Source organism: Camellia sinensis, chromosome 6 (assembly GCF_055761805.1).
Source record: "Camellia sinensis isolate YWXY chromosome 6, ASM5576180v1, whole genome shotgun sequence".
Lineage (NCBI taxonomy): Eukaryota > Viridiplantae > Streptophyta > Magnoliopsida > Ericales > Theaceae > Camellia > Camellia sinensis.
In genome coordinates this window covers 25,471,873-25,483,130 of record NC_138966.1, presented here as the reverse complement: position 1 = coordinate 25,483,130, position 11,258 = coordinate 25,471,873, and positions in this window count along the sequence as shown.

Below are 11,258 nucleotides of genomic sequence, written 5' to 3'. Positions count from 1 at the left end.
CGCTCATTTGCATTATTTATTCTTCATTCTAGTTTTAGAGAAAATCAAAGAGAGTATAGAACACAAGGTTCTAGTTCGTCGGACAAATTTATTTAGAGTGCTACTACAAATTTGTGAAGATCATTATATCCTGAGAGATAGACGCCACTCAACCGTAAGCATCGTAGTGGGGCGAATTTGCCTTAAGGACAGAGTGTCACACACTCGACTTGGTGTTTAAATATTCATTCGGCTCGATAAAATAAATTCTGTAAGTTATTTATTTTATTTATTTATTTTAGTTTCAATTTATTTTACTTACACAGAAGATTGTTCCAACATAGGGTTCATGGAAGAATTTGATTTTAGGGTTAAAAAGTTTTAAAACTCTAAAGAACACAAGGATTTTTGAAAAGATTTTTTTAAATGGTGTAATTTGGAATTTTGATTAGTTTATTATTTGGATGGAGCACAAATTATGATTTTATCCTGAAGAATAATTTGTGAAAAAAAAAAAATAAGGTGTACTGAGAGTAAATTATAATCCTAAATAATTTAATAGAGAGTATTGAGAAATTAGACATACTGAATGATTTTTTTAGTGCAAATAGAATCCCCCGTTGAAGTTACACTATATAATAAGAGGATTTGTGTCATTTCAAGCCTGGCCCAGCTAGACATCATGCTTAATCTAGCCATTCCAAATTCTGCCTAAAAAATATTTAAATCTTAAATCCGTCTACTTAACTCAATAGATATGAGCTATTAATTAATTAATTTTTTTTTTGTGTATATATTAAATTATTTAAATTTGGAATATTAGCAAAATTTAATGGTAGGATAAATATAATTTTTAACAAATGTTTTAATTTAAGCCTTAGAAAAAATGTATATATATATTTTTTTGTCTTTTTATATTTTTTATTTTATTTTATAATTAAATTAATATAAAATTATAATTAATATTTTATGAATGGGTTGGGCGGGACGGGGCTAGAACTCTTTATTCCAAGTGCACCCCGAGTATTAAATGGGTATAAAATCTCATCCCAACCCAACTCTATGGGCAAAAATAATTTTTCTAAATCTTAAAAATAATTATTATATGCTGAAATTTATTATCTGTTGAAATTCTTATATGTTAAAATTTTTATCAGTTTAATTTTTGTGCAAATAAAAGTTATTTGTTGAAATTTATCTCTTCAAAAATTATGTCTATTCAAATTATTTGTTGATATTCTATCATTTTTTTATTATCTGTTTAATTTTTTGAACAAATTTCTTCAACAAATGACAAATTTCCTTTTTATATGTTTAAATGCAATATCTATCTATCAACAACCACAACTACAACCACAGTGCGTTCGCGCGCACATACGGAACAATTCTTTACTAGAACATAGAACCAAAAAAAAAAAAAACTATAAACATTTGTTTCCTTCTCTCTCTCTCTGTCATTTTTTTTTTCTTTTATAATTTGTTTCATCACCTTCATCAACAACAATAATAAAAATAACAACAGCTTGCTTGTTTTCATTTTTTAGAAAACACTTTTCAGAAAATTCTACTTTTTTATTTTTTGTGTTTTTTTGTTTTTACTAAATTTTTTTAATATTTTAAGCAATTTTTTTTTTACTTTTTAGACACTTAACATAAATACACTTAAAAAGTAAAAAAATTGTAAAAAAAATCTTTTAAAAATTCACTAAATATCAAAAATACAAAAAAAAATACAAGAATTCAGTATATTTTTTATATTTTTATGTATTTATTAATTTTTTAAAATATTTTTTCACAAATTTTTTTACTTTTTAGATACATCTAACTATGGTGCATCTAAAAAAGTAAAAAAATGTTTAAAATTTTAAAAATATTCACTAAAAACAAAAGAATACGAAAACTAAAAAACTCAGTTTTCAAAAAATTTAATCCAGAAAACTCAAACCAAACACACTGAATAATAATTATAACACACATCTGGAGCAGTTTCTTATCACCAAGGTTCTTTTGTAGTTTATTTACCCAAATCTGTTCTTTCTTTGCAGTTCTTTTCCTTAACAAATTTTGTTGTCAATTATATATTCAAATTTCTAGTTTCTTCGCAGTTATATATCTCTTTGTCCCTCTCAACCGTATATCTAAATATCGGCCGATTGAAGCACTGATTTGGATATGGACCGGTATAGCAGTGAGAATGAAATTCGCAGCCGTAGCGTCCGAGTCTCGGTACGTGGCGGCCTGAATCCGATACATACGACGATACAGCGTTGGTTGTCACCGATACGGATGAAAATCAGCGTAGAAAACTTGCAAGATCTAAGCTTCTTTGGGCTGTGGAGTTCGCTTCGGTCTTCAAGCTTCTTCAAGGAAGGTTTATCCCTGAGTTGCAAGTTATAATTTGTGCTTAATGCTCTGTTTTTGGTGAATTGTTCTGTTATGCTCTGTTTTTGGTGTTGTGCTAAATGTTTAGGGTTTTGTTTTTCCTTATATTTATTTGTTTATACACAAACACTACACCATTGTTTATATATATATATATATATATATATATTTCTATTGAGCAGAGCAAGTGAAAAAAAAAAAACAAGAAAAATAAATATTCAATCAAATCTGTCAAAAGCTTGGATTAGTGGATATGTTTTTTTTTTATTTTTTTTTTATTTGTGTCTTGCTTTGGTGTAAATGCTTAAGATTTAGAATTTTTTTTTTTTTTATAATTTTTAAAGGGGTTTATTCTAGGGAAATTTGGCTATAAACCCTTTTTACCTTCCTTTTATCGTTAGAAGGATTAAAAAAAAAATTATACTTTTAAAACTCCCTTATAATTATAAAGTCTTAGATAAAGAACAAAAGTTATTATTTAAATATTTTATCAGACTATTATACCCTCAACTAAATCTTTCCTAATCACTATCTCAATCTCTCAAGTTTCGTCTGATACACTTATTGCTTAGAGGACCATCACCGTCTGCACCATCAACAATGTCGGAATGACAGATCTGCTCTTCGAGCAAGTTGTGGTGGGAATAGTTATGATGATTGTGTTTTATACATGCATGTGCTCACCAAAGCTACCAGATTTTCTTACATTCCCTTCATAATAGTTCATTGCAGTACTATAGAAAGAAATAGATTACATATATATATATATATATATATATTGAAGGCTTGAGTAATTGTTTTGATTGGTTTGCTTTTGTTTAACAATGGCGAGATGATGATTTTTTTATTGATCTATTATTACTTTTGATTTTTGATTCTTCATTATTTTGCTTTCATATTAGCGATTTGGCAATCGTTCAAAGGAGTTGTTGAGTCCAGTTGTGCCTGATGAAGGCATTTCAGTTTTTTTATTGTTGCTGTTGAACAGATCTGTGTTAAATTTGTTTTTTGTTTTTTATTTTTTATTTTTAGATTTGAAATTGTTTTTCATTAATGGTAGATTTGAGCAAGTTTTCTATAATTATTGTAGCTTAAAGATCCTTGATTTATTTTCGATCTTCTCAAGTTCTTTTTTTTAATTATTATTATTACGTAAGTTTAGATCATTTTTTGTTGTTGTTGATGATGATAAAGAAACATATTGCAACAGATACTTTTTTTTTTCCTTATGTTGATGTTGATGAAAATAAGACAGATTGTAATAGATATGAAAAACATGAATCTGAGTTGTAGATGTCGCCTTGTTGTTTCTAATTGGCCTTTTTTTTTTATTATTTGTTAATAGATCTTAGAGTAAAATTTTACTCTGGTTAAAAACATGTTGATTTGCTTAACGATATAAAATTTTACTTTAAATCATAATAAACTTTACTCTGATTCAAAGTAAAATTGTACTTTCAGAGTAAAATTTTACTCTAATTTAAAGTAAAATTTTACTCTGATTAAAAATATGTTGATTTGCTTAACGATATAAAATTTTACTTTGAATCATAATAAATTTTACTTTGATTCAGTGTAAAATTTTACTCTGAATCAGAGTAAACTTTACTATGATTCAAAATAAAATTTTACTCTGGTTAAAAATATGTTGATTTGCTTAATAAAATTTTACTTTGAATCATAATAAACTTTATTCTGATTCAGAGTAAAATTTACTCTGAATCAGAGTAAAGTTTACTATGATTCAAAGTAAAATTTTACTCTGAAATACACTGTGAGGATTAGGGGTGTCCGCGGTTCGGTTTGGACGGTTTGCGGTTCCGTTTGGACGGTTTGCGGTTCCGTTTGGACCCGCCCGCATCTATGCGGTTTGGGAAAAAATCAACCCGCAACCGCCCGCAATGTGGTTTGCGGTTTGTGCGGATAGGGTTCGCGGTTTTGCGGGCGGTTGCGGACGGTTTGCGGTTTGAACTTTTTTCCAAAAAATTATTTTTAAACCTTTTTTTTCTCCCATTTTGTCAATTTTTATTTTGGACATTTTTTCTCATATTTTCTAAAATGCTCCAACATTAATAATTAATGAACTAAAACTTATAAAAAAACTTATAAAATAAAAAACACAACAAATTCAATTCATAACCTAAACAAATCATTCAAAATCTGCATTCTATCATATTAACTTGCATTCATCCTATCCTACATTCATCATTCATAATCCAAATAAGAAAATCCTACATTAAAAATTCAACATTCATCATTCCTAACCTCCAAAAAAAAAAAAAAAAAGAGTAATTCTTCATTAACTTACATTCATCCAAAATGCAAAAAAAAAAAAAAAAATTCATTAAGTTACATTCATCCAAAACCAAACGCAATTAAAAAAAAAAAGTTGTTGTCAAACATAAACTTCATTCGATACAAACCCATGAAATAAAATTAAAATACTTCTAAGATATCAAACTTCATCTTCATGAATCGCATCCAATTTAACTTTCGCAAATTCCAATTCTAATTCCATGCATTTGGTTGATGAACCCTACACAAACAAATTAAAAAAATATAAACTTTAATCTTCAATTATAAATAGTAATAAATGAAAAAATAAACAAATGTCTATATATTGCATCTCAATATAGTAAGAAAATGTGTTGATATGAAAAAATTACCAATGACCAAATGGATATTAGACATCAATTATAGCATCAACATTATAGGTTGAAGTTGAAGATGAGCTTGACTCCAAAGTAACTAATTAGAAGTCAAGAAGAGAAGATTATTAAAACTTACATTAGAAAATGAATAATAATACAAATTAAAATAAAGATAAATAAATTCTCATTTACCCGAGTCATATTGCTCAAATTCTTCCACATCATCCATCGCCTTTCGAAGAGAAATTGGAAGGTTGCTTCAAAGCCAATTTTGAGTACATACAAGAGCTTCAACCATAGAAGGCGAGAGTGAACTACGAAATGGGTCAAGAATACGCCCTCCCGTACTAAAAGCCGACTCCGATGCAACGGTAGAAATAGGCATGGCCAACACATCCCTAGCAAGTTGTGATAACACCCTATATTTGGTTGCATTCAACTTCCAATAATCCAAAATCTCAAATGTTTGATTCTTTGCAAAATGTTCAACCTCGAATAAATATTGTTCCAATTCTGACTTAGATCCACTAGTGCATCGCCCCTCCAAATAAGAATTAAATTGGGAGTCAACTAAAGAATAGGGATCATCATCATCATCATCTTCCACCATATTCACAACTTCACTCACACTTGGAAGTTTCTCATTTGAAGGATAGAGTGTGACATAATGGCTATACAAACGACTCAAGCAACTCTTAACCTTGTCTACCATCTCTTCCACCTTCCTATTATCTCCAAGAAATAAATTGGAAAAACAAAACTCCAAGTATGTCATTTTTTTGGTAGGATCAAAAACCACCGCAACATACAACAACAAATTGATTTTGCTTCCATCCCCCCAATACTTGCTAAACTTTAGCTTCATAGTCTTTGCCATTGTGCTCAAAGTATCATCCTCCTCCAAAATTAATTGGTTAATTTTGCTTTCAATGACAAACATCTCTTTGTAAAAAGCATTGGAAGTAACAAAGAGAGACCCCGAAAATTTCTTTGTTGCAACATAAAATAATTTTAGAAACCTCAAAAAAATTCTACACTTTTTCCAATCCAACTCATTCGGACTTCTTCTTATGCCACCATCAACATCATTGAAATAAGGTTCAAAGTTGGAATCCACAAACTTCAATCGGTTAAAAGCCTTCTCATACTTTTCGGCGGCCTCTAACATCAAATAGGTAGAGTTCCACCTAGTTGGTACATCTAGGCATACAAGAGCTTTTGAATCAAGTTTGAGTGTGGCCGCACACTTCTTAAAAACATCATGCCTATGAGGAGAAGACCTCACATATCTCACCGCAAGTCTAATGTTGGCAATAGAATCATCCATTTCTTTCAACCCATCACTCACAAAGAGATTAAGAATATGTGCACAACAACGCATATGAATAAACTCGTGTTGCAAAATAGTCCCCTTCCAATCTTTGGTTATCGTTTTCAAATATTGAATGGTAAGATTATTTGAACTAGCATTATCAACTGTTAAGGTGAATATGCTATCAATGTTCCACTCAATCAAACACGACTCAATTTTTCGACCCAATGTTTCTCCTTTGTGATCCTCAACTTGTTGAAAATTTATGATTCTTTTTTGAAGTTTCCAGTTATCATCAATGAAATGAGCAGTCAAACACATGTAACACAAATTCTGAATAGATGTCCAAGTGTCCGTAGTAAAGCAAATTCTACGACCCTTCATGGCCTTCTTTAACTTATCTCTTTCATTCTTGAATATATTGAGCACTTCTCTAGATATGGTTTGACGAGAGGGAATTAGTGTGAATTTGGGTTGCATGACATTACAAAATCTTCTAAACCCAACACCCTCCACAAATCTAAATGGCAACTCATCAATGACCACCATCTCCGCAAGAGCCCTTTTACAAGTATCAAAATTAAAAATTGTTGCTACAACCTCAACACCCTCTTCATTTTGCTTTGGTTTAAGATTTAGTGTTTGTTGACCATCTGTATCCCTATTTGGATATTCTTTACAATTGGGTGTATGACTCCTCAAATTACTAGTCCCATGAGTTATAGAGTCAGCCATATACTCTTTCTTACAATTTTACATACGGCTCTACGCTTCCCGTCGGTCCCTACAACTTTGTCAAAATGATCCCAAACTGTGGATGGTGCTCTCCCCCCTCCACTACTCTCACTCTTTCTCTTTGGGGGTCTAGGAGGCTTAGGTTAAAGTTCAGGTTCGGGTTCGACTAAGAGAGGATTCATTTGAGAATTAGTGGATTCCGGAGGTACAAGATTGATTGCGGGAGATTGAATACTATCCTCTATTTAAACTGGATTACAAAAATACAATCACAGAATCAATTTTACAGACATTAAATAAACAAATAGAACAAACAGATTGGAAGTGTTTATTTAATTTACATGACAAATAGTACAAACTCCAAATTGTATATTCATTTGAGAATCTAGTCTCAATGTGATGGATACTAATTGATTTAACTTCCATGTTTGTATACTAATTGATTTCTTATGAATTTTATGTGAATTTTTTAGTGATTTTTAAAATCGTCCACCTTTTCTATAGAATTTTCAAAGAGTTTTTCAATGATACAAAATTCATCAAAATTTGATTTAAAATGAAGATTTTGGCAGCCGTTTTTCAATCGCTCGTCGATTTATCCCCTCATGGTTCAATATAGCCAAAAAAATATCCCATGTAATTTTGGATTAAAGTGTTATTGTTTGTTTTTCCATCTAAACTAATGGAAGTTGTATCACACACACACACACCTTATTTTAGAGTGAGCTAGATTTTTTTTTTTTTTTAAATAAAGTGAAATTAACACAACAAAAATATAATTATATTCTCATCTTCTCCAAACCTAAAATTAAATTAAGATATTAATTAAAATAAAATTATAATTAAGGATTGATCTAAAATATAAAATATAATTAAAAATTGATCTAAAATATAATTAAATTAAAATTAGATTAAGTTGTTAGGAATTGCAATAAATAATTAAGGATCTACAATTAATTCTGATTTAATTGAAATAATGTTAGGAATTATAAATTATGTGTATGAAAGAAATGGAAGAAAATAACAGAAAATGCCTGAGAATATTACAGTAATTTCGCATATTTATCAAAAATATTTATCAAAAAAAATATTTATCATGACAGATCATTATTTATCAAAAAAAAAATAATGATGAAAAAAATATTTATCAAAAAAAATATTTACAGAAAATAACCCTTCATGACAGATCAGTATTTATCAAAAAAAAAAAAAAATCAACACAGATCATATGGATACAAATCAAATCTAAATCGATCCAACTATCCAACTCTGAAGCAGATCAGATCAGATTTTTGCTGAATATCAACACAGACAGATCATTATTTATCAAAAAAAAAAATATATATCAACACAGACAGATCATTATTTATGGAATCGTTGTTTCGCTGAGAGAGAGAGAGAGAGAGAGAGAGAGAGAGACGGAGACAGAGACTTACCTGAGAGTTGCCGAAGGTCGATCGGTGCTTCGCTGAGAGAGAGAGAGAGATGGAAGAACAAGAGTGAGATGAGAAGAGAACTGTGAGAATGAAGATGTTTTGAGAGATGCTTACCTGAGATGATAACAGTGGTCAGTGGTTGCTTTGCTGAGAGAGATAGATGCCTGAGATGATGAGTGTGATCGCCGATCGGTGGTCGCTTCTCGCAGACACAGAGATGGAAGAGAAGAACAACGGTGGTGAGGTGAGAGAGTGAAATGAAATGAAATGAGAGATATGTTTTGAGAGATTAGGTTAGGGTTTGTTTAAACGGTCCAGATTTGTTTGGGCCAAAAAAAATTTAGATGAACGGCTCAGTTTTTTCTTTAAAAAAAAAAAAAATTATATAATGCGGGCGGGTTGTGTCGGGTACGGTTAAAACCTGCAACCCGTCCGCAACCCGAAATTCTCTTATTTTCCAAACCGCACCCTACCCTAATGTATTTGCGAAACCGCCCATAAACGTGCGGTTCGGATCGGTTCGGGCGGGTTGTGCGGGTCGGATAACCCGCTGCCCACCCCTAGTGAGGATGACTTAATAGGAGAGTTGATAGATATGAGGATAATATAATAAAATAAATAAGTTTTAAAATAGTAAGGGGTTTTGAAAGTACCTATATAATTCTTGTTATTTTGAAAGACAAATTAGACATTGAGGGGTCTATCACCAAATCTCCCTTTATTCTAATCATTTTTTTTTTAAATTTTAAATGTATTATTGGCACTAGCTAAATCAAAATTTTAATATTTGTCAATTGAAAACTGTTATTGAAGATAATTGAAAGTTATAATTGAAACTAAAATAAATACATATCATTTAGTTGAAAATGAGTCAAAAGTGCTTTAAAGTGAGACAAATTAAGGCTAAAAGAGTTTTAAAAAAATGCATAAAATTGAGTTTTAGAGGGATTATTAGTGATTTTTAAAATTTCACGGTCGCGACACCCGATTCTCAATATGTACCGGTCGATACTATCGATACCGATATTCCATAATCGATACCGTTACATTACCCGATACCGCGATTTAGAACTATGCCCTCAGCCATTTTAACAAGTGTCTTTGTTTCTTTCTAGTTCTTTTCTCCCTATGCACCGACAAAAAAAAAAAAAAACCCAAAAACAAATTCAAAACCAGCAACACAAGATGCATGCTTCGTTTGGGAAGTTACTATTTTAATAGGTTATTTTAGTTTTTGACTATTTTAGTAGGCTAAAATTTTTGTATTTGGGAAGATGATTGGATTTTTTTTGTGGTTGGATGTGATGTTTATGAGAAAAAAAGTGAAATAATTATGAGTTTGATGTAATATTTTGTCTTATTAACTATTTTAACTTATTTTATTTTTTTGTGAATTTTAATCTAAATTAAGCTATTTTTTTTTTTTTTTGCGAGCCTTGGCGAGAATTCCCAAGGACTTTAACTTAGCATTATAATCGTCCCAATTCATAACCCACCCATAGATTCTGTACTCGCTACTTCCAGAACTCGTGATAGTGCGAGTGAATTGAAAGATCGATGAACAGGTGGTCGACAATCTCAGATCTGTGAGATTGTGCCAACAGCGGTAGTGATAAATAGGTGGTGGTAGCGTAGAAGCCGCCGCCATGGTCGCCACTGCTGCGGAGGCGGCAGAAGAAGACATTGTACGACTTCACAGAAGGGGCCGTAGTTGTAAATTCATAATTTGAGGTCAGTTCCTGCGGTGAAGCAGGCGAAGTCTTGGTTGAACGAGAGGTGGATGAGAGATGGAGCAGGAGAGAGAGAATCAGAGAGATTGAGATTGTTAGGGTTAGGGTTCAGAGCTTCGTAAAAGGATGAGATAATTGATGAAGCTTCTTTGGAGAGATCGGACTGTGACCCCTTCCACGTAGTCGTGGAGAAGGAGATGATTCCATAGGAGGTAGGACGTTGACATTTACACATTCCAAAAACAAGTTCAATCTCAATCATCGCCGTCGTTCGGCGACTGCGGCGGTAGAGGAAAAGCCATTAGTGGCAGCATCTCCAATGGGCAGTAAGGAAGATCGATTGAGATCGGAGTCTAGTGACTCCAGTGACTATAAAAGAGAGAGAGAGAAGAGAGAGTTTGTGTGTTACTTTTCATAAGACACTGTATGTGATATATATAGAGGGGTGTTTTGGATATTTTTTTTAAATTTACCCTTTTACATAAAGTATTTCAGCACTTGAACTTTTGAATTGAAAAAATTTTAAATTGAATTTATGAAGAGTGCCTTAAAATAAATGAGTCTTATGACATTTGACTTTTTGTGCATTGGTGGACACAAGGACTGTTAGGAGGGGTCATCGCCTCTGTATCCGTCTGTAAAACTTCAACTATTATAGGTAGATTTGTTAAGGCGAGAGTTTGACAAGTGATTTTTTTAATAAAAAAGTAAAAAAATTCATAAAAAAAATAAAAAAAGTCAATAATCTATATTAAAAGGTCAAAAAAAAATTTTTCTCTACTTTTTGCATATTTTTTTATAAAAAATCAAAAAGTTATCCAAAATATGTTAATTTTTTTTACATCATATTTTAACCAAAAATTCAAAAAATTACTAAAAAAGTCTATTCCTAAACAATATAAGTAGTAAAGAGTTGGCTCCTCCACCCAAGTCTCTACTTTGTCAATTTGTTTGAAGCATTGAGTTAGGGGCATGTTATAATATATAATATATATCATATATAATTTATGATTTAAATGAATGTTAATTATAA